Genomic DNA, 13,185 nt, shown 5'->3' with positions numbered 1-13,185 from the left:
CCGCCATCTTGAACTAATCTCTCACTTTGCTGTATACCTGAAACTAATACAACATTGTAAATCAACTATATTCTATATTTCAATTAAAAACAAAAAAAAGGCCTTGTAGGAGCTTGGTAGTCAAAGAACAGCAGAAGGCGGGTAAATGAGCAAGAGAGAAAGTAGTAAGACAGGACTTCCCTGGTAGCACAGTGGTTAAGAATCTGCCTGCCAATGCAGGGGACACAGGTTCGATCCCTGGTCTGGGAAGATCCCACATGCCGCAGGGCAACTAAGCCCTCGCACCACAGCTACTGAGCCTGTGCGCTACAGCCTGAGAGCCACAACTACTGAGCCCATGCGCCGCAACTACTGAAGCTTGCGCGCTCTAGGGCCTGCATGCTGCAATTACTGAGCCCACACGCTGCAACTACTGAAGTCCGCGCACCTAGAGCCCATGCTCCGCGACAGGAGAAGCCACCGCAATGAGAATCTCACACACCGCAACGAAGAGTAGCCCCTGCTCACCACAGGTAGAGAAAGCTCACGTGCAGCAATGAAGACCCAATGCAGCCAAAAACAAAAAGGTAGTAAGACAGAGGATCAGAGAGCCAGGCCCGTCCTGCCCCACAGGCTCTGATAGCAGAGGGCCAGGAGAAAGCCACTACCCCAGATGAAATCATTATCATCATCACCATAATATTTAACAAGGACAACTGATTCTTTCTCAAACTTATATAAAGTATAACAAAGGACTTTTTGGAAAACTAAGGTACTTTTATAGTTCTATGGATAAATCATATTCTTGCCATGCAAATTCAGTTTCTACACTAATCAGACTGCTATGCCCATGACCCACTGTGATACTGTAGAGCAACCGGTGGAAACAGAATCCCTTCCTCACCCTCAGACAATGCCAATGCCAATGCCAAATGTGTTCCAACTATGACTCACCAAAGCCATGACCCTCAACCCAAGCTGGGACCCACATGAAAGGTACTAGGGAAAGGTTCCCATTTCTCTGCACTATCAGATCTGGTCAAGACTGTTGTTCTTCACAGCAGGGTGGATCAGCAGACCTAGTTAATGCTGAAATCACTGGAGGTAATTAAACAGGCAGGACTGGGCTTGGCCTCAGAGAGGAAGGGAGGAGGGGGCTATGCAGATTTTCCTTTCTTCAGGGTCAACATTACAAAATTGGCATTGGTACGTACTTCCTCCTGATGCCATTTAGTTTTGGAGGCAAAAATCCAGGGGAGAGGAGTCAGATGGATTGGGAAGTCAGATGCAGAGGTCAACGTTGGGGTCTGTAGTTTTATGCAAAAATGTCTGCTTTTTATCTAAAGTGAGGATTTGCAACTGGGATCGATTTTGCCCACCCCTACCCGCCTGGGGCCCTTTTGGCAACATGTGGAAACATGGTCCTCGGGCTATGTCATTCTTTCAAAGGTTGTGGACTGCCTCCTTCCCTCTTGTTTCAGAATCAAGTGAAAATGGAAGTTTATGGTGAGAACGCAAAGGTATTATGGAAACAAAGCCCAGACAGAAAATATGGGCTTAGAAAGCCACCAGGAATCAGAGTGCCCAGTGCTCTCTGTCATCTCTACCTCTGTTTTCTCTCCCAAAAGATGACTTTCTTCTCAACTGTCTCGCATATAGTCTAGTAATATACTACACTCAGCCCCACTTTGACTCTAAAAGTCCCCATGTCTCTCGGCTTGGCTGCCCTTAGTTAACTGGCTTCCTCTGTCAATACCCCAGTGATAATTCCCAGAGGAGGGATTAGATGGGTGTAGCCTGGGCCATTCTTCAAGATGACTCTGGCCGCAGCCAGACGACTGCAACTTCATGAGAGACTCTGACAGAACGGGCTAAATGAGCCTTGTCAAGCCTGAGGACCATAAGCAAAAGGGGACCCTTGTGGGTGGGGGAAACGAAACAGGAGGGAGGGAGGCAGGGCACAAGCTTTGAAAGAATGACATAGCCTGAGGATATGATATAAACTGATTAGAACCAAATAGGTGCAAGATGGTGGACAAGTCGACTTCCACTAGACCTTGAGCTTCAGTATACGCTCACATCAGCAAGCTAAATGACACACCCACAGGCTCCATGACAGTTCCAAGATCAACCATAAGGATCAAAAAGTGGGCGGTGGCCCAATTCCTGGAAATCCCCGCCCCTTCCCGAAATAGCTGGAATGCTCCTCCCACTCATTAGCCTATGAAATTACCCACCACTATAAAAACTGACAACCCCCCATACCCTGCTGCCTTTCTCACCTTCTGAGGTGGCCCACACTCTGTCTGTGGAGTATGTTTCTCTCTAAGTAAATCCATTTCTTACCTATCACTTTGTCTCTCACTAAATTCTTTCTACAATGAGACATCAAGAACCTGAGCTTCGGGCTTCCCTGGTGGTGCAGCGGTTGAGAGCCCGCCTGCCGATGCAGGGGACACGGGTTCGTGCCCCGGTCTGGGAAGATCCCACATGCCGCGGAGCGTCTGGGCCCGTGAGCCGTGGCCGCTGGGCCTGCGCGTCCGGAGCCTGTGCTCCGCAACGGGAGAGGCCAAAACAGTGAGAGGCCTGCGTACCGCAAAAAAAAAAAAAAAAAAAAAAACCCTGAGCTTCATTAAGCCCTGAAACCAGATGTGTGATCTCAGTTGGAAGACTGTGGGTTTTGGCCAGGTTCAAGTCTCGGCTGTGTGGGTTCAGGTCCCAATCTGAGGTGCACGGTTTCAGAAAGTTTGGTGACACTGTTGTCTGCTGTAATGCCAAAAAGTAGGAAACATACCTCATAAACATGATGATCTGACCAACCTGCCTCTAGTAAAATACAAAGAAGAGAGAGAAGCTAAAAAAAGGAACTTTTTTGGTTTTCAAGCAGAACGCAGAGGTTATGTAAAAGCCAGTGTTTTCTGGGTTTGAAAATAAAACTACTTCTCACTCCCAGCTTCTCCAGAGGGCAAACTATTCTCAAATTAAAATGGCTTTCCAGCAAAGGATGAGCATTGCATCTTTTGTTAAGAGCTCAGAGAGGCTTAAGGTACTTCATCAACCATTCCAAACAGACAAAATCCTTCTAAAGAGCTTAAGGGTGTGCCTTCCTATCTCCATAAACAACAGGATTTCTGAGATTCTTAAGGGCGCTGTCCCACAGTGGTTTGAAAAGGCATCCAAGGTAGAAAAGGACTTACAGGAGCCAAAAAGATTTGTGTCACGGTTTTTTTCCCCATGCAAGGGACTCCAGTAAAAATCATAAAAATCCTCAAAGTTTTTTTAGAATCAGTTTGAACGAAAAGAGAAGGAGATACATAACACTCTGATACAGAGCTCTGAGTTCTGTAGGAACTAAGGCCCCCCCACCCAGATGGAGGATGCTAACTGCATGCTAAGACCCCAGGCTGCTCAGAACCTAAGGAATGATAATATTGACCTTTCCTGACCCTCACGACTTCAATCAACTCAAGCTCTGTCAACCTTTGCCCCAATTCTACGCTGAATTCTCTGCTCAAGCCCCTTCATGAATATGTATATACCCTTAGCTTAAAACTTCCCCAGTTTTGTTTGGGGGAAGATCCCAGGTGTTCTCCTTGCTTACTGCAAGTAATAAATCCTTCCTTCTCCCACTCTTTGACTTGGTTATGTCATTTGGCTTCCACATCCACCAAGAGGTAAACCCAGTTTGCGGGTAACATGCAGAGCTGCAGAGAAACATTGACTAGAACTGGACCCTAATCAAGGAACCCACAATACATTTACTGCAGCATTCAGATGCCTAGCCCACAGATGGATGTTAGGTATGGAAGACAGATAAGTTATCTTTTTACTTCACAGATACTCAGATCAAGACTCATTCTTGGTGCAGTGGTTAAGAATATGCCTGCCAATGCAGGGGACACGGGTTTGAGCCCTGGTCTGGGAAGATCCCACATGCCACAGAGCAACAAAGCCCATGAGCCACAACTACTGAGCCTGCATGCCACAACTACTGAAGCCTGTGCACCTAGAGCCCATGCTCCGCAACAAGAGGAGCCACTGCAATGAGAAGCCCGTGCACCGCAACGAAGAGTAGCACCTGCTCGCCACAACTAGAGAAAGCCCGCGCGCAGCAGCGAAGACCCAATGCAGCCAAAAATAAATAAATAAATAAATTATTTTTTTTTAATTCATAAAAAAAAAAAAGACTCATTCTTGAAGAGCTGTAACTAAGAAACCACACTCAAGACACCTCCAGTCATACCTGGAAATGATACCAAAGACGAGATCCTGGACTTCAAGCCTGAACCTGATGGCATGAGAAGTTTGGGAGCGTCTCGCGATGGAACAAGTTCATTTTGCTGAAAGAGGAAAAGAAATAATTTGTGGTCAGAAGCAGACTGTGGCAGTTTTTAAATATGGCCTCCAAATTCTTTGACGTTCATGGAATGTCTCCTTCCCCTCAATCTTGGCTTGATCCATAGAAAATAGCAGAAGTGGCCCTTTGCCCATTTCTGGCCCAGGCCTTTAGAAATGAGCAGCTTCTACTTCCTTCCGTTTCCTTTTGGATCCCACCTATCACACTTTGAGGGAGTCCAGGCCACAGCGAGAGGCCAAGTGTATGTGTTCCAGCAGACAGTCCCAGGGAGATCCCAGTCAGCCTCAGGGGCCAGACCTGAGGGTAAGAAACGCTTTAAGATGACTCCAGCCCTGGCTGATATCCGACCACAACCAGATGACAGACAGTGAGAGAGACACAACTAGGAGAGCCCAGTCAGGTCCCAGAACCACGTGAGGTAATAATTAAATGAATGTTTTGAAGCCACTAAGCTTTGGAGTGATTTGTTACACAGCAATCGATAACCAGAACAAATACTTTCAGTAGTTTATATGATCTCAAATTGTTGGAATGTGTGACAATGAGCATAAATAACTTTAAAAATTGTAAGGAGTCACTAAAATAAAAAAATAAATTAAAATTTACTATTAAAATGACACAAGGCTTTGGAATCAGCAAGAACTACATTCAAATCCTGGTAGGCATCCGATGAGTTGTATGACATTAGATAAGCTACCTAGCCTCTCTGATTCCCAGTTCCTTTCTCATTAAAATAGAGTTAGTTAAGAACACCTATCATATAAGGTTGTTGTGAGGTTTAAAATCAGAGAATAAACGTAAATCCCTTAGCCCAGTGCCTGGTAGTTGCTCAATAAACAGCTCTCATCATTGTTGCCAACATGATGGCTAGCAAGGTCTCTGGTGATGAACAGCCCGCCTCTCATGTAAGAGCACTAAGAGCTCTTTTAAGCAGGCTGACCAAGTGCCAGTTTGCCTTGTGCAACACTGGCTGGATGACTGTGGAAATACGCATTCCAAATAGGGCTTAGGCATTTGTTTGGTTCCAGATGGAAATCCCTCTAGTACAGTTGCTGTTGGAAATAGGCTCACCTAGACTTGAGCATCAGTGGGTATGAAGTGAGAGGTGAGAGGAGAACAAGGTAAAGGAGACAGACTTCTATACCATGGACAAGACCAGCGCTGTACACAAGCAGTCAGTTTCTGAAGAGTGGATGGAGGATCTAGTTTGATTTCATGTTAGCTAGTCAATTCAGCTAGTTGAATGTTAATTAAAAACTGACTTTCACAAAGACCTAAAGTTCATGCCACAGAACAGCCAAAGCAAGAGGTGGTGAGGCTCATGACATAAGGAAGCTTGCGATCCAGTTAAGGATGTTAATTCGGTCATTCTTACACTTCTTCACTCATTCCACTACCAGAATGTCTTCCCCTAGCTGGTCTCTTTTTTTTTTTTTTTTTAACGGTACGCGGGCCTCTCACTGTTGTGGCCTCTCCCATTGCAGAGCACAGGCTCCAGACGCGCAGGCTCAGCGGCCATGACTCACGGGCCCAGCCACTCCACGGCATGTGGGATCTTCCTGGCCCAGGGCACGAACCCACGTCCCCTGCATCGGCAGGCGGACTCCCAACCACTGCGCCAATGGGGAAGCCCTGGTCTCTTTGCCTCTAGTCCCACCTAACTGCTATCTTTACCACAACCCAAGTAAACTTTATAAAATGTGCTTCTAATCCTGACACTCTCAGGCTTTTAAATCTTTGGTGGGTCCCTGTTGTTCTTTGAACAAAGTCCAAACTCTTTAACATAGTTCAGAAAAAAAACTCTGTCTGGTTTAAAACCCTCCAATGGTATCACATTGCTTCTAGAATGGAATCCAAACTCTTCCCTGTGCCCTACTAAGCCTTGCATGAACTGGATCCTCTCTGACCTCACCTCTTCCCATGCTCTACCTCCCCTCCCTCATTCCACTCCAGGCACGCTGGCCATCTTCTTGTTTCCCCCAGCATGCCTCAGAGCCTTTGCACTTGCTCTCGCCTCTGCTTAGAGTACTCTTTCTTGAGTTCTTCGCACAGCTGATTCCTTCTTAAACCTCCCTAACCATCCAATCTGTTACACACACATCAAAGAGTCAGTTGACTTTCTTAACAGCACTTATCATAAGCTGTAATTATCTCACTTCTTTATCTGTAGGCCCCATGAAAGCAGGAATCCTATCAGCCAGGGTCACTGCAATATCCTCAACTCACAGAACAGTGCCTAGTATACAGTGTGTGCTCAAACTTTGTTTTGAATGAATGACTCTCCATTTTGCAGACTTGGAATCCAAAGCTCAGACAGCTCAGGAGACTCGCTTAAGCAGCAGAGCTGAGTCTGACTGATTTTGAAGTCCATGCTCTAGACCAGTGCTGCTCAAAGCAGCTGGTCAGAGAACTATCTGTTACCGGTCCAAGCCTAAGGCAGTGACGGACTGCACCAAAACAGGGAAGAATACAATGCTACTTTCATGGAGCATATCTTGCTATGAAAAAAAAAGCGGCTGAACTGCAAACAGTGTGCCTAGTGATGTCGTTGATGTATTACATTCTGTGGCAAGCTCCCTATCGAATGGGGAGCTAATCACAAACAGGTGGTGTCGGCACTCACCTGTGCCCCACGCTTAGATTAGCATTAGTCTGGCGACCACACCGTACTCCTTACTCTTCTTCATGCCTTAGCCAATGACTTCCTATGAAGCACCTGCTTTATTCCTGGCTCCTTCTTCCTCTCTTCTGTGGGCTGGTGCACAGGAAGTGTCTGATAATTTGTATTGCAGATGAAGAGAATATTGAGAAGGTTTTTTGCTTTTTTTTTTAATGTAGTTTTTGAAAGCCAGCAAACAAACCTATTTTTTTTTATTATTCCCCAGTTTTGGAATTTTCATGAGGCTCCAAGCTCCAGAAAGCTATTCTTGCTGGCTAGTTGGCTAAGCTCTCAGTCAGAGTCCTGATTTCCAAAGCAGAACTGTGCAAACTATTTTTATTATACACACTGGCCTCACAGCCTAAGGCAGTGACAGCCTGAAAAATCCTGTGATGCCGGGGCCTGTCCTTATGTGCTCTTAATCTCTAATTATACTGGTGCAGAGCTCCCTAACCAGAATCTGCCCCCATTCTCCATCACCATGGGCTTTCTATCAGTGCTTTCACTTCTAACCTCACCAAATAGCCCCCCAAACACATACACGCACACGCACACACACACACACACACACACACACACAAATACCCCATGCCAAGATAGCATGCTAGTAAGAAAGACTTGCTCAGTCATTCAAATATTCAATGAGAGCTTTCTCTGTGTCAGGAACTGTGCTAAGAGTTAAGGATTAAAAAACACAGTCCTTGTCCTCTGGGATCTTTCTGAGCTGAGTCAGGAAGTCAGACGAAATATGACGCAAACAGTGTCACGATGAATGCTATGAACAAAAGTCCTAAAGTTTTCTAAGATGTCAAACAGGCACCCTAATCTAGTCTGCTTGCATACGGTAGTGAGAGCAGAAGAGACATTTAAATGGCAGCTTGAATATCAGCGTGAATGCTTTGTCTCTGCAGGAGTCACCACCAGAGCTGTCATGGCCAGCGACTGTATCAAGCACTTTAGATGCAGGAAGTCATTTCGTCTTCACAAAGGCTGAAGGCATGGGAGCCATTTTTATCCTCATTTTACAGATGAGGAAACCAAGACACAGAGAGGAAAAAGTACCACTCCAAAGCTTCACAATCAATCAGAGATCAGGACCTAGTTCTGCTGGATTGTGATGTCTAGCTTTTAACCATTGCACTCTGCTCTAATATGGTCAAAGCCTTTATAAATAAATACACTTGCGTAGGCGTCCCAGGGCCAGGAAGAGGTCCGTCTATAATTAGAGCTGTCCCTGATTAAACATGGTGTTAGGAAATACACAATGGTTCCCGGGTGCTACGCTCTTCAGTGTTATGCCCATAAAGTACGATTCACTTCTACTAAATTGCCTTTGTTGTCAGTAATTATTGGTTCTGGAAGTTTCTAGAAGGATGAGTTTCCAGGTTGCATCTGAAGGACTTGAAACCAAACTCATCCAATTTAATCATTTGTGAGCCAACTTCCTGGATCAGACCCCATACTAGACTTGCGGATATCAAGCAGAATAAGTCACAACCCTAGCCCTCAAAGAGTTCATCTGGTATTGAAGGAGACAGGTGAGTAAATGGACCGCTATGTTATAATGCAATGAGTGGTAAACATAGAAGCATGTACAGGGACCAGAAGTAGCATAGAGGAAAGGAAGTCTTTCCAGAGGAGGGGGTTTCTGGGTTGGGTTTTAAAGTATAAATAGGCTTTCAATGGGAACTCAAGAGAGAGGTTTACACATGCATAAGAGGTAACAGCAATGGGCAGTAGCATGTACTCAGTTTACTATAAGCAGTTTTGTCTTATCAGAGCATATAATGAAGGGTGCAGAGAGGCAAGAGATACAGCTAAAGAGGTTCCCAGCATCCAATCACGATGGGTCTTATGTCCTAGGATGGGATTTTATCCTGAAGACAATACTGCAGGAGAGGCATGGTTCTAAGCCCTGGAAATGATACAGTCTGGTTTGCTTTTGAGAAAACTCACTCTGGCATCGGTAAGGAGGCCAGATGGGATAAAGTCAGCCAAGAGGCAGGAAGGACCTTTAAGAGTATAAATGTCAGATGCAGAGGCTGGTGCTCAGACGAGAGCAGTGAGGTTAGACAGGAAGGAGTAGATGCGAGGATAACAACAAGAGGACTGGGTGACTGGCTGGATGTGGACTGTGAGGGGGCGAGAGGAGGCCAGGATGATGCCCAACTTTCTGTGCTGGGCGAGTGGGTGGGTGCTGGTACCATGAGCTGAGGCAGGGCCTTTAGGAAAGTGAGTGGGCAAGAGAAGAGGGGGTGGGAGGACGACGAGCTCCTATCTGGACTAGCTGAGGTTACTGAGCCAGGGGGTGGGGATCAGCGGGCAGGGCAGAGCTCCAGAGAGAGGCTCTTCTCTGTTCCCACAGGGAAATACCTGACAGGACTCATTCCTGGGCAGGGCAGGAGTATGTGACACCCAAGCTGTGGGTGCCTCTAAGATGCAAACCGTCAACTACTGAAACCAGCTGACTGCTATAACAAAGCATGCGTTGTGTCCCGCATCTGAGGAGAGGATGGCCCTAGAGCAGGGGTCCCCAACCCCTGGGCCAAGGACCAGTACAGGTCCGAGGCCTGTTAGGAACCGGAGGTGAGCGGCGGCTGAGTGAGCAAAGCTTCATCTGCCGCCTGGACCATCCCCCTCCCCGCCCCAAACCGTGGAAAAACTGTCTTCCACGAAACCGGTCCCTGGTGCCAAAAATGTTGGGGAGCGCTGCCCTAGAGGATCAGTAAGACCAAGGCAGAACCCTTGATGTCCCGCTTATTTATTCCCCATGCTCCCCTTCTTTGTAAGTGACACTACCGTACACCCTAGAGCTCAAGCCCAAACCCTACAACTTACCCTTCAAGCCTCCCTTTCCCTCCCCTCATCCACTTCATCTAATTCATCTTCAACCACCACTCTATCTCTCAAACACCCCGTCACTCGTGATCCCTCATCCTGCGTTGTTGTCTTCATAAGCATTTATGCTATCTACATATACTATCTAGTTTATACTACTGAATATAACACTCTACGTCGGTCTACTTGCTTGCTGACTATGTCCCCATTGGAATATAAGCTCCAAGAGGATGGGGGCTTTGTCGTGTTCTTCATCATATCCCTCATCCCTACAACAGTGCCTGGCGCACTGTAGGAGCTCCATAAGCGCTTCTTAAATGACGGTCCGCATCTGAGCACTTCTCTCTCGCTCTCTCTGCTGCCACCACACGATTCAAACCCTCACACAGTTCCTGGAGTGCTTCCAGCACACACTTGGCAACTGACGGCCTGTGGGCCAGGACGGAGCGGGAGGAGCCCGAGGTGACGAGCCTTTACAAGTCTTGGTACCTCTCCAATCCACCCATTTTTCACGAAGCAGCCGGAGTAGCTCTCTAAGATCAGAGATCATCTCACTCCCCTGCTTAAAATCTTCCAGTGGTCCTCAAGGCCCAGCATGCCCACCTCTGCAACTCCACCTCCGATCACTTTACCCCTTGCTCTCTACTCCACGTGCTCTGCTTCTGTCCCTCCACCCAACTGACCTTCAGTACCAGCCACACCTCTGTCCTCCCCAGCAATCTGCAGGGATCTCCGCTCATACACCGCCTCCTCAGAGGAGCCTTCTCTGACCATCCAAGCTGAAGTGCAGCCCTCCTCCTCTCCTGCAATCCCAGGCACCCTCCAGCACGTCCACCTGGTTACTGCCTTCACATCACTTATCACAGCCTGTTCTCGTTTACTGAATTGTTGACTTGATTATTGTTTCTCTCTTTCTTACCTCTCTCTCCCCCGGCATGTATTCCAGTGTCCAGAACAGAGTCAAGGCTCAATTATTATTTGTTGGACAGAACTGTGTTTCCACTAGCGTGATGGTGATGATGATGGTAATGATGATGTCGATGATGCTCATACTAATGACGCTCCCCACGATGAGACACTGGTTTGATTCTGTGGATTCAAGGACTGACTGGAGCATGTTCTTGACCATCTAATTAGAGATAGAACCCATTGTTACCAGCTTGGTCTGGGCTTTGAAGCTAGAATGTGTGTGTGTTTGTGTTTGTGTGTGTGTGTTTTCTTCATACCAGGAGACCTCACAGTCATCATTAGGTACAATCTACCACCTGTCTCCAGGGAGACCCACTCAGTAAAAGCAAAATGAGCAGGTGTCAGGTCTCCTCTGTCACTCTGCAAGATGGGGCGGATTAACTGTGTTTGGTAGACAATAAATATTGAGACAGGAAGTGCTCAGATCAAGAACTTCTCTTGGACCCTTTAGATGTTCTTTGCAGCTCCTGCACTCACTCTGCTGGAAGGATTCTGAGGACATGCTAGGGAAGAGAGAAAATGCAGTTAACCAGACAGCGCTGGAGGGAGGGATTAGGGCTGATAGCCAACAGGGGCTGCAGAAGAAAGATTCTGGCCAGAAACTGAAGCATGATGACCTGTCAGTTTCAGTAACACTGGGGAAAACTTGAACTCATCTCCTACTGTTCCTAAAAAAGAGGCATATGTTAATGAACCTCAATTCAGAGATGGAAGAAATCTCAAACAATTGTTTCATTTTACAGATGTGTAACTTGAACCCAGAGTGGAGAAAGGACTTTCCCAGGGTCATACAGAAATTCCATAACTGATCTAAGGCTAGGATTCTCACTATTTGAAGGTCAGTGTTTTTCTCACACACGACAACACAGGTGCAAGCCTAACACTGAAGCTAAATTAAACTAAGTTATCCATGTATGGCCACAGAAACTAGCAAAAGCCTGTGTCCAAAACTTACCCAAGGGAATTCCCTGGTGTGGCGGTGCAGTGGTTAGGACTCCACGCTTTCACTGCTATGGGCCCAGGTTCAATCCCTGGTCAGGGAACTAAGATCCCACAAGCCGTGCCCCGCGGCCAAAAAAACAAAAACAAAAAACTTACCCAAATTCCTATGGCTCGGGCTTCCCTGGTGGCGCAGTGGTTGAGAGTCTGCCTGCCGATGCAGGCGACAAGGGTTCGTGCCCCAGTCCGGGAAGATCCCACATGCCGCGAAGTGGCTGGGCCCGTGAGTCATGGCCGCTAAGCCTGCGCGTCCGGAGCCTTGTGCTCTGCAACGGGAGAGGCCACAACAGTGAGAGGCCCGCGTACTGAAAAAAAAAAAAAAAAAAAAAAATTTCTATGGCTCTCATTTCCAGCTCACTTTCCTCTTGGTTCATGGCCAGCCTATTACAAGGCACAGGTATCACTTCCCCTTTGACTTCCAAGCAGGTGCTACCAAATGAGGCAGGAATATCTGTTGGTAGACAACAGGGTTGCACACGAGACTTAAGCAGCAGGTGAATCATATGAGATAGTGAACACTCTTTGAAGCCATGTCAATCAGAAGTCATGGCTCTCACTCCAAAAAAATGTGGGAAAACAGGACCATTCAAGAATATCGAGTGTTCTGTGTGGGATGGAATGACTTGGGGAAAATAAGAGGAAAAGAAGGTTAACTTAGAACCCACTCAGGGTTCTAAGTTATCAGGTCACATATCTGGGAGCTCAGAAGAATGTTTCTATAAAAAATATAAATAAAAATATATTTCTAAATAACAAATGTGGAAACTGAGATCAAAATCACAAAAGATAAGGAACCACAAAGCACCAATCAGACCTCAGGTCCAATCTTAAATAATACCTTGGACAAACAGTCTAGATACTTAATCTTTCTACCTTATCTTTACAGTAAGGATAACAATGGCAATAAAAACATAGTCATCACTTACTGATCGCTATCTCTACGACAGGCAACGAGGTAAGCACTTTATATGCCTTCTTTCAACTCAATCTTCATCTCAATCCCAGGAGATGTAGGCATCATCATTCCCAATGAGAATCAGAGAGATGAAGTAATTTGCCCAAATTTATAACCAAATCGCAGAACCAAGATGTGAATTCAAGTTTAAGCTCTTAATCATTATATTTCAATCATTATATTTCAAGCTAGCTCTTTGTTCATGTTCCCTAAATGATCGTTTGTGTCCCTTCCGGTTCTTATTCACAATCCTTGTCATATCCTCCACAAAGAAGGTGCAATAAGGCTCAATCCTCCATTGCCAACTCTCAAACCATCTATTGCCAAAGTCACTAAATTCCTGGTCAGCTAATTGGGGGAGGGGAGGCCAGGAGAAGAGCTCCCTGTGCTGTCCCTTCCCATTCCAGCTAGAGAACTCAGAATCTAGCA

General features: G+C 46.4%; 1 long non-coding RNA gene across 1 annotated transcript in view; it reads right to left on the bottom strand.

The window, feature by feature from the left end:
- Positions 1–12,053, bottom strand: part of LOC132518577 (uncharacterized) — a 48,187-nt gene extending 36,134 nt beyond the window's left edge. The window contains exons 1-3 of the long non-coding RNA XR_009539921.1: positions 11,901–12,053; positions 10,753–10,962; positions 4,223–4,319 (exon numbers count right to left, since the gene is read on the bottom strand). This is a non-coding gene — a long non-coding RNA (uncharacterized LOC132518577). The remainder of the gene's footprint in view (positions 1–4,222; positions 4,320–10,752; positions 10,963–11,900) is intronic.
- Between the last annotated feature and the right edge of the window lie 1,132 nt (positions 12,054–13,185).

The sequence above is a fragment of the Lagenorhynchus albirostris genome, chromosome 3 (assembly GCF_949774975.1).
Source record: "Lagenorhynchus albirostris chromosome 3, mLagAlb1.1, whole genome shotgun sequence".
In the NCBI taxonomy this organism is placed as follows: domain Eukaryota; kingdom Metazoa; phylum Chordata; class Mammalia; order Artiodactyla; family Delphinidae; genus Lagenorhynchus; species Lagenorhynchus albirostris.
The sequence above is the reverse complement of the archived record's forward strand: the minus strand, read 5'-3'. Positions and strand labels throughout refer to the sequence as shown.